The sequence below is a fragment of the Otolemur garnettii genome, unplaced genomic scaffold (assembly GCF_000181295.1).
Source record: "Otolemur garnettii isolate 467f Iridium unplaced genomic scaffold, OtoGar3 scaffold00123, whole genome shotgun sequence".
NCBI lineage: Eukaryota > Metazoa > Chordata > Mammalia > Primates > Galagidae > Otolemur > Otolemur garnettii.
In genome coordinates, this window is record NW_003852518.1 from 6,334,495 (window position 1) to 6,347,951 (window position 13,457).

At 36.2% G+C, this 13,457-nt stretch overlaps 1 pseudogene; it reads left to right on the forward strand.

The window, feature by feature from the left end:
* Nucleotides 1–3,016: 3,016 nt before the first annotated feature.
* LOC100957659 lies at nt 3,017–4,284 on the forward strand (annotated as a pseudogene).
* The last annotated feature ends 9,173 nt before the right edge of the window (nt 4,285–13,457 follow it).

A 13,457-nucleotide genomic window follows, 5' to 3' on the forward strand; every position in this document is an offset into this window, starting at 1 on the left:
AACATGGGGGTTATAGTCAAACATCTGCATATAACATTTTTGGGGGGAGACAGGGTCTTCCTCTGTTGGCCAGGGATGCATCATCATAGCTCATTGCAACTTCAGACTCCTGAGCTCCAGTAGTCCTCCTGCCTCAACCTTCTGAGTAGCTGGGAATATAGACGTATAGTACTGTGCCCAGCTACTTTTTAAAATTTTTTATATAGTTGGAATTTTGTTTTCTTGTTCAGGTTGGTCTCAAACTCCTGGTCTCAAGCAATCCTCACATCCTTTCAAAGTGCTGGGATTACCCACCTTTGTATAACATGGCTCCCTACAAACTATTAATAGCCTATTGTTGACTGAGAACCTTAGTGAATGAAACAATCGGTTACCACAGACGTTATATATTTTATTAATTTTTACAAAAAAAAATATTTTGGGGGGTGCCTGTAGCTCAAAGGAGTAGGACACAGGTCCCATATGCCAGGGGTGGGGGGATTCAAAGGGCACTGGTCCCAAATGCCGGAGGTGGGGGCTCAAACTCAGCCCTGGCCAAAAACTGCAAAAAAAAAAAAATTAATTAAAACATTAATCTTTTGTCTTGTTAATTATCTGAAGGATTCTTTTTGTTTTTCAATTTCATTAATCTCTGATTTAATTCTGGTTAATTCTTTCCTTCTGCTGGTTTTTGATTAGATTGTTTTCTTTTTCAAATTCCATAAGACGGTTCATGGGTTTGTTAATGCAGTCCCTTCATATATATATATATACATATATATATATACACACACACACACACATATATATATATATATATTTTTTTTTGGTTTGGGTGGGTTTGAACCCACCACCTCTGGCATATGGGGCCAGCGCCCTACTCTTTTGAGCCACAGGCGCCACCCTAATGTAGTCCCTTTCTTTTTTTCAAATGTGGGCATCTAATGCAATACATTTCCCTCTTAGGAGTGCTTTCACTGTATTCCACAGGTTTTGGGAACTTGTTCCTTCATCATTGTTATGTTTGAGGAATTTAACAATTTCCTCTTTTATTTCTTCTTGAACCCAACTCTCATGCAGCTAAAAGTTGTTTAACTTCCATGTCTGTGTATGGAGATGTGCATTTTCATTAGAGTTGAGTTCCACTTTTATTACTTTTTGGTCTGAGAAGGTATAAGGTATAATTTCTATTCTTTTAATTTTGCTGAGGTTTTATTTGTATCATAGGATGTGGTCAATTTTGGAGTATGTACAATGGGCATAGAAAAATGTATATTCTTTAGCTTTGGGATGTTGTGTTCTGTATATGTCTATTAATCCCACTGGTTCTAGGGTCATATTTAAGTCCTTTGTATCTTTGTTAGTTTTTGTTTACAGGATCTGTCCAGTTCTGTCAGAGGGATGTTAATGTCCCCAGCTATTATGGTGTTATGGGGATGTCATATTGCTCAGACCCTTAATGGTCTGTTTCATAAATCTGGGAGCATTTAAGTTGGGTGCATAAATATTTAAAATTGAAATGTCTTTGTGTTGTATTGTTCGTTTGACCAGTATAAAGTGTCTATCTTTGTCTTTCTTTTTTTCTTTTTCTTTTTTAAAAATTTTTATTTATTGTTGGGGATTCATTGAGCTTACAAATAACCAAGTTACACTAATCACATTTGTCAGGGACAGTCCCTCTTATACATGTGTTTTTCCCCAAGAGGTGTGCCAAACACCATGATCCCTCACCACCTCCCTCCTTCCCTCTCTCCCATCTTTGTCTTTCTTAAATTTAGTTGCTTTAAAGCATCTTATATCTGAAAATAATATTGCAACCTCTCCTTTCTTCTTGTTTCCCTTTGCTTCCTTTTCCTTTTCCTTTTGGGTTTCCATCCCAAATTTTAAAAGTCTACATACTGCTTCTCAGATATCCAAAGAAGACTGTAAGCTATGTGAAGACTGCCTCTTCTCATGTTACTTATTGATTCTGAACTACAAATATTTTTATGTATTCTTTACCTTGTTTTTACTGTAGCAGGAGCAACCTTGATTAAGGACACACATTCTGTTTGTGAAAAAGAAGAAATGGTTGAAGACCATTTTTCCACCTTCACTGAAGTCCAGCCATTTATTCCAGGTCCTCGAATGGCCTTTGTCAACCTTTCTCATACAGAAGTAAGTTGTGTTCATAAAGCCTTTTTTTAGGATATTTATTTATTTTTTATTAAATCCTAACTGTGTACATTAATACAATTATGGGGTACAATGTGATCTTTTTTTCACACACCATCCTCCTGATTCTCATAATGATGAGAAATATCTAAACAACAAAAAAGTCCTCATAGTCATAAGAGAAATCATATAGTGACAAGACAGAGATGTGCTTAGCATTCAGAATTAGGAAAGCTAGTGGGACAAAGCTTAAACTTAGCATTATGGAAGGAAAGTATTATAAAGCAACCAAAAATAACAGCTCAACAGATGGAGAGGAAGAGGGGGATGAAGGGAGAGAATTCATTGAGGAAGGGCAAGATCAATATAAATATTGAGTAAGAAGGTCAATGTGAGGGAGATTATTATGAAAACACAAAAAATAGCTGGGTGTTGTGGTGGGTGCCTGTAGTCTCAGGTACTCGGGAGGCTGAGGCCCAGGAATTGGAGGTTGCTGTGCACTGTGATGCCAAGGCACTCTATCAAGTGTGAAAAAGTGAAACTCCCTCTCTCTAAAAATAAAAAATAATAAAAACAGAACAGAAATAGTGGAGTTAAATGAGGGCATGATCTCTGTATAAGATATGACAGAAATTATTTTAGAAATAACTTAGAAAAAGAAAGCCAGGTAATGAAATCATGTTCAGATTTCTCTGAATGACTTATAACTGATATTAATGGGGAACCTAAAGATAACTTAATGATGGCTATAGTAACATTAATCTGTTTTACATTTACAAATAGCTAGACGATATTTCAAAAGTTCCTAGCATGAAGGAAAGATAAATATCTAAGGTGATGGCTCCCCAGCCACATGCCATGAGGCCACGGGTTAGGGTCCCCCATGGATGATGGCCATGGCTGGACAGGCATTAAGGAAGGCAGTGAGAAGAGTGCCAGATGCAGCAAGGGGACTGGAAGAAATGTGGACCCAGATGCAGAGGGTGTTTGGAGCCCAGACACTGAGCAGAGCTTCCAGGAGGAGGCATTGGTCATCTACCTGCCCTGTGGCTGTCAGAAAATCATCTTGTCCTATGAAGGCAAGATAAATGGTCAGAATAAAATAATTACCTGTGACATCAAGCCAAGAATGCAGAAGGTCTGAACTTGCAACCAGGTCTCTAGTCCCATCCAGGTTTTAACTTGAAGGAAATCTAGTCCAAGCTAAAGGACCAGATTTCTGAGAACAAGGCTTTCCAAACCATGGCTACCATGTCCTCGGCCCAGCTCACCAAACTGGGTCCTGCTAGTCCTCAGGCCTCTGAGCTTTTCCAGTTTTGCTTGGGGGCTCTAGACCCCTCTGCAATGTTTCAGATGTGAAGCCATTTCCTTGTCATTGACTCCCACATTTATTGACCAGGGTATTGGTCCACTTAACCCCTCTCACCCCTGCCTCTATCTGCCCCATTACCCCAAGCCTGGCAGGCTTGCACCCTGGGCACTACCTGGTTGTAGCTAGTAGAGTTCTCAGGCTGTGTGGAACTGCCAAATGCACCTGATTCACACCAGAGGCACCTGTTTGTACATATCACCCAGCATTGCCCCAGCCCTGGAGTCCCTCCACTTGAGAGTGTGGATGTCCAGCAGATCAATTACACATTTACTGAGAAAAAAGTGGTCTTCAAGAACTAAAGATCATGGCTTACCTCACATCTTTTTCCTGGTCAAGTTCTGGGCAGACCTGAACTGAGGCCCAAGTGGTGAGAAGGCCAGGGCTAGGAGTGGCAGCAGCAGTAACCGTGGTGGCTTTGACAGATGAGCAGCCAGTATGAGAGCCTGTGGCACATGACCCTCACATGCTCCTCCAAGGTCTGCTCTTTTGGCAAGCAGGTGGTGGAGAAGGTGGAGACAGAGTGGGCCCAGTTAGAGGACAGAGATTTGTGTACTGCCTGTTGTGCTCGCCCCTCTGGGAGTACCTAGTGAATTTCCTACACTAGTTGTGGTAGTTGGCTGAGTGATACATGATGAACAACATCCTTGAAAACTTCACCATCCTCCAGGTGATGACAAACAGAGACATCCAGGAATTTCTGCTGTGTACCGTTTGTCTTTAAGGTCTACACCAGTGAACATGGGGCCCACCACCACATTTACTGCCTCGTCTGGGACTGAAGGGGTATCCCCACATTGGCTGACCCCTGTAGATCCTCTTGGCAAGAAAGACCCTCCAACTCTCCTCATGCTTTGTATTTAGGAGAGAGCATTTATTTATTCTAAGCAATAGGGGACACCAAAACTTGGTTGGTGAGGTGAATGGGGAGGGGGTAACAGAGGAAAGAATAGACTCTGATAGTGAAACCACACAGGGGGTTTCTGAAAGGACAGATCACTCAAGAACATCAGGGATTAAGGATAGGAGTGAGACCACCTCCATGTACACTTCTCAGCCTCTGACAGAGCCCCCTTGCCCCTCTCTTCTGGATGTTTTAGAGAGCCTTCGTTACACATTGGCTTGTCTTCCTTCCTGTTTTTCAGCTACTGCCCCCCCCAAATTTCTACCTCTTCCTATCACCCTTTTTACTATAAAGATTAAACCTATTTGCGTAGGATCAGAGCCAGGTAAGCCCTCGAAATATTTTTAATATAATGAGCTATTTATAAGTGTTATGGCTTTATCTCAGCTGCAGGAGAAATGGGGGAAGGCTTTGTAACTCATCCTTCTCCTTCTCAGGGAGCAGCGTGTTCTACTGTTGTGTTTCCTCCTTTGCCAACTCCAAAGTCTATTGGTTTGTGTTATGACAGAGGATAAAGCTATTTTAACAACAATAAAAAATGTATATATAAAAATGTATATGTGCATGTATATTTAAGGTGATGAATATCCTTATATTGAGTTGATGATATGAGTCTGTGAAATTATCATGTATACCCCCCAAATATGGACCCCTATTATGTATCAATTACAAATATTAAAAAATGGCTCGGTGCTATTTCCTCAGTGGATAGGATGCTGGCCACATACACTAGGTCTGGCAGGTTCAAACCTGGTCCGGGCCTGCTCAACAATGACAACCACAACAAAAAAATAGCCTGTCATTGTGGAGGGCACCTGTAGTCCCAGCTAGGTGTGAGGCTGAGGCAAGAGAATTGCTGATGCCCAAGAGTTAGAGGTTGGAGCTATGATGCCACAGCACTCTACCTAGGGGGACATAGAGAGACTGTGTCTTAAAAAATTAATAATGATAATAAAAGACATTTATTTTATTTATTTTTTAGAAAAATTATGTGTATTCTGTGTGATTATCTTTTCTTTTTTGGGTTATTACATTTATGAATAACCCCCAAAAGTTTTCTTCTCCTTTAATTGCTTATGATAGCCTGAACATCAATCTTCTTTTTAAGGTTTATTCTCTTTATCTTGGTAGTATCTCTAAAAAAAGGAATTTTAGTCCTTATTATTTCTTTCCAATTTAATGAAATGTCATCTTACATTTAACCTAGTCAAACCTATGTTCACAGATTATGCAAAATGAAACCTCTTTTAGGCTCTTTTAGAATTATTAAATGAATTATTAATATTTGACTCTTCTGGCTTTCATTTAAGTTTTCTAACAGTGTTTAGTATATTCTCAACTTAACTAATTTGTCTTACTATTTGATGCAATCTTGGTAGCTGAACTTTTTGCAAATAAAAAGGGAAAATAAATAAGCATTTATATTTTTGTTAACTAAAATTAAAATTTCTGTATCCATTAAATGTGAAAAGAGATTTTAAGCTCAACCCTCTTAAACCAATTAGTCAGTTGTTTATTTTGGTGACTTTTCTCATTTTTCTCGTTCATGTTGTGCTTGTGAAATCTCTGTAATGGACACAGATGTTCACACATCCAGTGAATGTAATTGGATTTGATTAAAGAATCATTAAATAAACTACCTAAATTTATAGAAGCATAAGGCAGTAAAGATTGCCAAAGAGTATACAATTATCTCTGGAAGGTCACTTCTTACTTTTACAAATATGTCCAGCAATGCAGACATTTTATTATTCTCAAGAAGCTTTATTAACTTAAGTATTCATACTTTTCAAACCTTGTACATAAAGTATTTTATCAGTAAAACCCAATAATTCTGTTGACTCAAGGTTTTAGTTCATTTCTTCTTTCCTTATGTGATTATCGGGTCCTGCTGGACAATCATGGATATACTGGGAGATGTCTAAATCTTCAACTTAGATAATCATAGGGTTTTTTAAATTCTAGATACTTTCTTCAACTTTTTTTTTATTCTTGAGGATTCATTGAGGGTACACAGAACCAGGTTACAAAGACTGCTTTGTTAGATAAGGACCCTCGCCCTGTCCCCAAAAGGCATACCACACCCCTTGTCCACCTACCTTTCTTTACATTTTAATGACCATTCCATCAGGTGTCAACAGACAATCAGAGTTATTAGTATGTTGTTGACAGAAGAATAAGAAAACCATGTGAAATTCAAAGTAGGGTTTTACATTTCTTTCTTACATCATAGTAGTACTTAAAATGCCCTCATAATTCTCTAATCATATCAGCATTTCTCTTCTACAAGTCAGAATTTGTAGGGCTAATTATTGAAAGAGAGTTTTCTTGTAGCATCTTAAATTGGTGTTTTTGAGTTAAGTATTTTCTTCAATTTAAATAATGCACATAATAATAAATAAATATTTGCATACATTAATAAAAGTGTATTTTTCTTTAAAAATGTTAAAATATAAAATTTTAATCCTGTGGTTCTATTTCCTGCTCTTGTTCTCATTTTCCAAATGTCAGAGTTCTGTTGGATTTGCATCATATAGTTGTGCCAGTTTAGTATATCTTACACATACTCACATTCTTAACACCATATGTTTTTCATGAGTAAGGTCATCTCTTCCTAAGTATTTATCCAGATCTATCTCCTATGTCCATTGGGTGCTTAATAGTTGACATATTGGCCTTTAAGGACTGAAGACATTGTCCTTAACCATTCTCTTATTTCCTTGACTCTTTGTGACCTGTTTTGTCATCAGATTTTCCTATTCTAGTAAATAATTAATACATATTAATAACACCTAGTCAGTAGCACTGAAACATGAAGTTAGTGTAAATCTTGTACTTTAGCTCTACTGCAGATCACCAGTCTGGTCACTCATCATTACCATTGTTCATAGCTGGTTTACCTTTCTGACCTATGATTTTGAACAGCTCCTTTCTGATTTAGTCCTGTGTTCGTCTATCTTCACATTGCTGCCAAGGTGACCTTTTGAAAATATGTTTGTGATGGCCTGACTTGCCTGCTTATTGAGTCGGTCCCATTACAAGAAAGGGAAAGTTTGCACCTCTTCTGACACCTGTCTTTTGTAGCTTGGCCTGATTCTCCCATTTCATCTCTGAAACCTGTTCCTTATCACCAGGTTGCAGTATTACCACATTACTTTTGTAGCCCTCATTTGCCTTGTGGTTCCATTCCTCATCCTTTTGCTCCTGCTCCTCTGTCTAAAAGCTCTTCACACTCTCACTGTGCACCTAGTGTCTTTGAAAATCTGCCTCTATCTTTGCTGCATTTCCTAAGCTTCCTGGGTAGAACTGACTCTTCTTCCTTCATTGTATCCTTACTGTACTTTATTTACTGTAATTATAGACTCATGAATTACACTTTTCTTATTTGTTTTCATATATCATTGCCCCACCCCCTTCAATATAGTACAGACTCTATGTTCTGTTTCTATGTTGAAATTATTCTCCCAGATAGTGTGTATGCTTGATAAACATAGTAAATGTGTATTGTTTTGCTAACAGATTGGTGTGTGAGTGAATTAATACTTTTCCTGAAGTTGACTTTTCTTTTTCTCAATAGGAAGGAGCAAGAGAGTCAGAAGTTGGAGACAATACCAACACTATTGGTACTGTTGACAGTGCTACACAAAAAGAAACAAGTAATGACAATTTTATTTTTGTGTAAAAAAATAATAAGAGGTGGTAAGTTAGGGGAAATATCTGAAAAAATTTAATGATTACATGCTATTATGAAATACAAACCAATAATCGGTATGGGTTTAATGTCCATTCCTTTTATTTATTGTATTATTTTTGTTAAATTATAACTATGTACATTAATGTATTTATGGGGTATGATGTGCTAATTTTATATACAATTTGGAATGGTTAAATCAAGCTGGTTAACATAGCCTTCACCTTGCTTACTTAATTGTTGCGTTCTTAATAGGTTTGACATGTCCCCTTGCAATATGCACCACAGGTGAGGTCACAAATATTTAATGTCCATTCCTTTTAAATACTTTTCTTTTGCCATATTTTTTATACTATAAACTTTTTCCTGAAACTGCTTTAACCTTCTGAATTTATTTTATGTTATGACTTTTATTTTACTGAAATAGTGATAAATTGAGATAGATTTGTATATTTTTATAATTCAGTAATATTTTTATCATTAACTTATCTGTAAATAACATTTTATAGATGAACTGTCTGTACTGGTATCAAGACAAGAGAAACCAAAAGAACCAAGTTTATATTTGGAGGTACTGGTACTGTCTTTTCTTAGCATTACTTTAAAATATAAGCAGTGACTAATTTAAAACATAAAAGGGATACTTTTAATTACCTGTGTATGTGCCCATAAGGAATTATTTTCTTACATTATCAGGCCATAATTAATAAAGTAATTATGTGTAAAGCATGAGCTGCTGAATAATAAAACCTGATAATTTGCAGGATTTATTTTAAAAAACAGTGTAGTATAATACAAAATGATAAGGCTTAGAAGTTACAAGAATTCAGTTTGGCTTTGAAGTTAATTTTCTTTAAAAATTAAAGAATTATTCCAGATCAACCTATGACCAAAAGTATGAGTCTGTAGTAAACATGGATGTGTAATAAAAGTCCTGATGAAATTCAGGGAAAAGCAGTTTGGAGTGTCAATTTTTATAACTTGGAACTTGAAATGATAAAATCTGGCACTCAAAACTGTTACTATGTTTGAATTGACTAGTCGAGATCATCAAGGAACATTTTAGGAAAAAAAGAAATCATGGGGAGTAATAATTTGATTTAGTGGAGTTTTAATAAGCAAAAATCATTTTCTAAAATGGAACACATAGAGTACTTTTGTGGCAGCCATGCTTCTAATACTGTAAGTATGAAATACTGATGATTTGTTCCGAAGCAGAGCCCAGGTAGGAAGACCTGGGAAAGGCTAATCTCTTAGAAGAGGTTGCACAGCAGCGCCAGCATCAAATGGATGTCAAAAGACATGTTATTCTGGATCTTTCACTTTCTGTGGAAACTTAGAAAAATTATTTAATTAATTTTGAATATCTGTGACCTAATTCATAAACATGGCACTAATATCAACCTCTTAGGTATGTGTAATGAACAAATATAGTATGAAATCTGAAAATATTTTTATAGTCTGAAAAGTAGTGTGCATAAAAATGTAAGAAATGATCACAATTTTATTTAATAATTTAATAAATATGGGAAGTAGTTTTGTTTTTTTTTTAACCTGAAGACAGTAGTGTCAAGGAAAAATGGAAAATTAGGCAAGTTAGAACGGGCATGAGCCTTTCTAATTTGGAGTACAATAGTTTCAGGAGACTATTATGGAAGATATGCTGTACGAATACAGTGATTTTGTGTTTAAGGCCTTTCCATTGAGATTGTACATGTTTTAACCTTAAACAAATATATCTATTTTTTGAGACAGAATCTCATTCTGTGCCTGGGTGGAGTGCCGTGGTGTCATAGATCATAGCAACCTCAAACTCTGGGACTCAAGTGATCCTTTTGCCTCAGCCTCCCAAGTAGCTGGGACTATGAGTACCAATTATGTGCTAGGTAGTTAGACATTGAATATACAATAGGAGGACTTATGGCATAGTAGTGGCAACAGAAAACCAAACGGCCACAAATTCTGACTTACTATGTGTGCTTTCATATAAAGAAAGCAGAGAATATCAGGTTAGACAATATTGAGGAAGATTACAGTTAATGGGGAAGGGACTGGGGTGGAAATCCAGTCAGAAAAGATCCTTCTGAGCATGATGTTCAAGCTACCAGCTGAAGGATGAGAAGGAGCCAGCCATGCGAAGTTCTGGGAGGAAGATAGGGCAGAAAGAATGATGGATCACACATGTTCATCATTTTACTCCGAACATCCTGGGAACACCAGGAAGCAGAAAGTAGGGTAATCATCATCATCATAATCATCAGTCAATTTTATTTTATTATTATAATGTATAGAAAAGTCAATGTGCAAATATATGTCTGGGGTACCTTAGATGCTTCAAAAATAAATGTTCTTATTCTTTTATATTGAGGCTTGCTATAATTCTTGAGGTTACTTTTTTATTAGTAAAAGGTATACTATGCCCAATATTTGTTTGATTTTATTTAAACATAAAAAGCAGTTATTTTTAACTGTCTTACCCTTTTTTTAACCATAAATGAAAATTCTATCAAAACATATTTTAGATTTTTCTAATCTTTAGATTTTTCTAACCTTTCTAATCTAAATAAAGCAGCTTCAGAAATGCTTTGTTTAGGTATACTTACGTTAATATGAAATAAAAATGAATGTTCATTTTATTCCCAATATGACATAAGCAACATTTCTTAGAATGCTGTGTCAAATTTTCATGATAAAATTCCTTTAAGAAATATTTTATAATCCATAAATATTTTGGCAAGTGTATTTTGTTTTTAATAAATGTTCTCTTATTCCTGGTGGTGAATGCAAAGTAATCAGTTATTTTGAAGCTTGTTACATGTTGAAATATGCACGAGTTAATATTTTTTGAGAATATGATTCATTTTGGCCTTTCATGCTCTGTCTACACACTGATATGCAGATAAAAGATGAGCCTGATCTAGACAGTGTAAGTGAAGTTCTCTATTGAAATGTTTTGGTTTTCAATACATGTTTCTCTTCATTTCATATGTAATTCCTTTTACCAAAAGAAATTCAGTTGTTTTTGAAGAAAATGATTAGCAAATCTTGATGTAACTTATTATTTTTAACTGAACTCATATTAATATTAATTTTAACAGAGTATCTCAGAGACTCTTTCAGAGAAGGATCTTAGTCATTTGTCTCAAGATGTCAATCAAGAAGAAAAAAACAGAGAAAATTCACAAGTAGAAAGTAAGAACTGTATTTTCCTGTAAAAGACAGTTTGATTTGGTATATCCAAGACTCTACATTTCTTTTTCTTTTCTTTTCTTCTTTTTTTATTTTAAGACAGAGTCTCACTCTGTCACCCTGGGTAGAGTGCTGTGATGTCATAGCTCACAGCAACCTCAAACTCTTGGACTCAAGTGATCCTCTTGCCTCAGCCTCCTGAGTAGCTGGGACTACAAGCACCTATCACAGCATCCACTCATTTTTAGAGATGGGATCTTGTTCTTGTTCAGGCTAATCTTGAACTCCAGAGCACAAGCATTCACCTGCATTGGCCTCACAGAGTACTGGGATTACAGGGGTGAGCCACTGCACCCCAGGACTCTGTGTTTCAAATATGTTCTCAATGAACCAATGCTGCTGGTTCCTGCACCACATTAAGTAACAAGACTATAGACATCCCTGTAGAGAAATCTATAAGAAGAGCTACTGGAGAACATTTCCAGCAGAAGGATCAATACAGAGGATTATTTTGCTTTTAAATGTATTTCTGAATATGTTCCTAGCCAGATGAGATAAAGAAAAAAGTGAACAAATCAAATTATAGATATTAACTATTACTACTAAATGAAGAGGAAAGAAGTGGCAGAAATGATCCCTGAAAAGAAGGGTGACCACAGATCTGAAGGAAGGGTCATGAGCAGGGAAAGAGTGAGGGAAGAAGTTAGCCATGTAATGTTGCAGTTAATGATGAAGAAACCTGAGAAAATGCTCTTGTATCAATTCAAGAAAGTTGCATTTGCAGAAAAGATTAAGATTACTGCTGCCCCAGAAATTACTAGATGCAAGAGAGTGTGCTAGAATTATAATGGGGAACTTGAAAGGATAGAATCTGATCCTTAAAACTATTTCTTTCTTTTTTTTATTATTAAATCATCACTGGGTACATTAATGCAGTAATGGGGTACAATGTACTGGTTTTATATAGAATTTGAAATATTTTCATCAAACTGGTTAAGATAACCTTCATGGTATTTTCTTAGTTATTGTGTTAAGACATTTATATTCTACATTTACTAATTTTCACATGTACTCTTTCTTTTGTTAGTTTCTGTCATTGTTCTTTTTTTCTTTTTTTCTTTTTTTTTTTATTGAATGGTAACTATGTACATTTATGCACTTCTGGGGTACAGTGTGGGGTTTTCACACACAATCTGAAACACTTCCATCAAACTGGTTTCACATGTACTCTTATAAGATGCACCATAGGTGTGTTCCCACTAATTATCCTCCCTACAGCCATCTTCCCCCTCCCCTCACCTCCCTTTCCCCCTATTCTTGAGCTATAATTGGTTTCATAGTAGGACTGAGTACATTGGATACTTTCAATCAGAGAAAACCTCGAATAGCCATGACATTACTCAGAAATAAAAACAAAGCAGGAGGAATCACGCTACCAGACCTCACACTATACTATAAATCTATAGCTTGGTACTGGCACAAAAACAGAGAGGTAAATGTATAGAACAGAATAGAGAACCAAGAGATGAACCCAGCTACTTACCGTCACTTGATCTTTGACAAGCCAAATAAAAACATTGAGTGGGGAAAAGATTCCCTATTTAACAAATGTTGCTGCGTGAACTGGCTGGCAACCTGTAGAAGACTGAAACTGGATCCACACCTTTCACCATTCACTTGAAACTATTTCTGTTTGAATTGTCCAGTCTGGTTCTTCAAGGAACATTTTGGGAGAAAAAAGAAATATTGTGGGGAATGGTGAATCTGTGGGGCTATAGCAGCAATGCATTTCTCCTCCTTGTTAGGCATTAGAGATATGTGCTATGTTTATGTTAATTAATGAAAATAGATTAACTTGAATATAAAAACACTGGTCATTTTTTTTAAAGTAAATTTTTATTAAAATAGGTGTTTTCTCTTTAGACCCTATATGGATACCCTTGATCGCCTTTTCTACCCTAATTGCTATCACTAAACTTCCATTACGATATTAAAGAGCAATGGAGACAATGGACAACCTTGTCTGGTTCCTGATCTAAGTGGAAATTATTTCAACTTAACTCCATTCAATATGATATTGGCTGTGGGTTTGCTGTAGATGGCCTCTATCAGTTTAAGAAATGCCCCTTCTATAGCAATTTTCTTAAGTGTTCTGATCATGAAGGGATGCT